This window comes from Anolis sagrei, chromosome 1 (assembly GCF_037176765.1).
Source record: "Anolis sagrei isolate rAnoSag1 chromosome 1, rAnoSag1.mat, whole genome shotgun sequence".
Classification (NCBI taxonomy): Eukaryota; Metazoa; Chordata; class Lepidosauria; order Squamata; family Dactyloidae; genus Anolis; species Anolis sagrei.
Window position 1 is genome coordinate 343,895,964 of NC_090021.1, and position 3,003 is coordinate 343,898,966.

Here is a 3,003-nt window from a genome sequence, read left to right on the forward strand (position 1 = left end):
CATCCATCCACCTTGCCCTTGGTCGGCCCCTCTTCCTTTTTCCTTCCAATTTCCCCAGCATCATTCCCTTCTCTAGGCTTTGCTGTCTCCTCATGATGTGGCATTCAAAGGACTTCAACTTTGTCTCTAGTCTCCTTCCCTCCAATGAGCAGTCGGGCTTTATTTCCTGGAGGATGGACTGGTTGGATCTTCTCGCAGTCCAAGGCACTCTCAGCACTTTCCTCCAGCACCACAGTTCAAAAGCATCAATCTTCCTTTGCTCAGCCTTCCTTGTGGTCCAGCTCTCACATCCATAGGTTCCTTTGGGGAATACCATTGCAAATCTTCGTTGCCAGTGTGATGCCTCTACTCTTCACTATTTTGTCAAGATTGGACATTGTCTCCTCCCAAGAAGGAAACGTCTTCTGAGTTTCTGGCTGCAGTTTGCATCTGCACTAGTCTTTGTATCTCGAAATACAAACTCACTCCCTCTATTTCCCAGTTGTCAATCTTTGTGCACACCCAGCTCCTTCAGAGTCAAGCCAGTCCCTTCAAGCATACCATCCATCCATCTTGCCCTTGGTTGGCCCCTCTTCCTTTTTCCTTCCTTTTTCCCCAGCATCATTGTCTTCTCTAAGCTTTGCTGTCTCCTCATGATGTGACCAAAGGACTTCATCTTGGCCTCTACTCTCCTTCCCTCCAGTGAGCTTTAGTTGGGCTTTCTTTCCTGAAGGATGGACTGGTTGGATCTTCTCACAGTCCAAGGCACTCTCAGCACTTTCCTCCAAGACCACAGCTCCAAAGCGTCTACCTTCCTTTGCTCAGCCTTCCTTGTGGTCCAGCTCTCACATCCATAGGTTCCTTTGGGGAATACCATTGCAAATCTTTGTTGCCAGGGTGATGCCTCTACTCTTCACTATTTTGTCAAGATTGGACATTGTCTCCTCCCAAGAAGGGAACGTCTTCTGAGTTTCTGGCTGCAGTTTGCATCTGCACTAGTCTTTGTATCTCGAAATACAAATTTATTTATTATTTATTTCAATTACTTCTACCCCGGCCTTCTCACCCCCGAGGGGGGACTCAGGGCGGCTTACAAACGAAGGCACAAGTCGATGCCTAAATCAATAAACAAACAATACATAAAAGCAATTTAAATGATTAACAAGTTAAAAACATTAATACATAGTAAAATAGCAAAACAATCTCATGCTCAGTGTTCAGAGTCCGTTTATCCATTCCATTCCGTTCGCCCTTGTTTATCGTCAGATCTTTCCTTAGCTGCCAGAATATCCAAAAGCTTGGTCCCAGATCCAGGTCTTCAATTTTTTTCTGAATGCCAAAAGGGAAGTCGCTGTTCTAATCTCCCCGGGGAGTGAGTTCCACAGGTGAGGGGCCACCACTGAGAAGGCCCTGCTTCTCATCCCCGCCAACCTCACTTGTGATAGTGGCGAGGTCGAGAGCAGGGCCTCCCCAGACGATCTTAAATTTCGAGATGGGATGTAGAGGGAGATCCGTTCGGACAAATACACTGGGCCGGAACCGTATAGGGTTCAAACTCACTCCCTCTATTTCCCAGTTGTCAATCTTTGTCAGCCGTGTGCACACCCAACTCCTTCAGAGTCAAGCCAGTCCCTTCAAGTCTTTGTATCTCGAAATACAAATTTATTTATTATTTATTTACGAGATATGATAGCCATGTATGAATATGTGAGAGGAAGCCACAGGGGGGAGGAGGGAGCAAGCTTGTTTTCTGCTTCCCTGGAGACTAGGACACAATGGAGCAATGGCTTCAAACTACAAGAAAGGAGATTCCATCTGAACATGAGGAAGAACTTCCTGACTGTGAGAGCCGTTCAGCAGTGGAACTCTCTGCCCCGGAGGCAGGCATGTAGCCAGGGGGGGAGCTCGGGGGGCTTCAGCCCCCCCCCCCCCCGAAATTTTCATGGTGGTTCGCGAAAAGGCCTTACTGGTGCATTATTTAAACTGTTATGTTTATTCATATCATGATCTGATCACCATACTCAATATATCCCACATGCATGGGGGTATTGGGGTAATGATACAAAAGGTTTGCTAGGCTAGACCCTCTTTCACTCAGACTCAGCCCCCCCCCGAAACTCACCCCCCCCCCGAAACCCCCCCTGAAAAAAATTCAGCCCCCCCCCCCCCGAAACGAAATCCTGGCTACGGGCCTGCCCGGAGGGAGTGTGGTGGAGGCTCCTTCTTTGGAAGCTTTTAAGCAGAGGCTGGATGGCCATCTGTCAGGGGTGCTTTGAATGCAATATTCCTGCTTCTTGGCAGAATGGGGTTGGACTGGATGATGGCCCAGGAGGTCTCTTCCAACTCTTTGATTCTATGATTCTATGATTCTAAGCATACCATCCATCCATCTTGCCCTTGGTTGGCCCCTCTTCCTTTTGCCTTCCTTTTTCCCCAGCATCATTGTCTTCTCCAAGCTTTCCTGTCTTCTCATGATGTGGCCAAAGGACTTCATCTTGGCCTCTAGTATCCTTCCCTCCAATGATGCCATCCAGGCATGTAGCCGGGGGGAGGGGGGGGGGGCTTGAGGGGCTTCAGCCCCCCCAAATTTTTAGCGTGGTACATTATTTAAACTTTGTTTATTCATATGATGATCTGATCACCATGCTCAATATATATATTTTTTGATCCTGCCACTTGTAGCCAGGATCAGAAATTACACTCATTTCCTGTAACGTGGTGAGAGAGAAGGCCCACAACTTGGAGGCAACCAGAGACAACCAGAGACAACTTGGAGGCAATGAACATTTATTGTTTCCTGATAATACATTCCTGCCATAAGGCTCCTTTGCATTCACTACACACACATATCATAGAAGAGTCCTGACAAGACTCAAAAATGGGTTTGAAGAACAAGCATTAGAAAACAGAAATGATAAGTCTAGATGGAGGAATTCAAAGATATAGCTGCGTTCATTTGGAATATCAGCATGCAAAATCAGTTGAAAACCATATACAACAGAGAATAAGCAGACTAAAAGAATA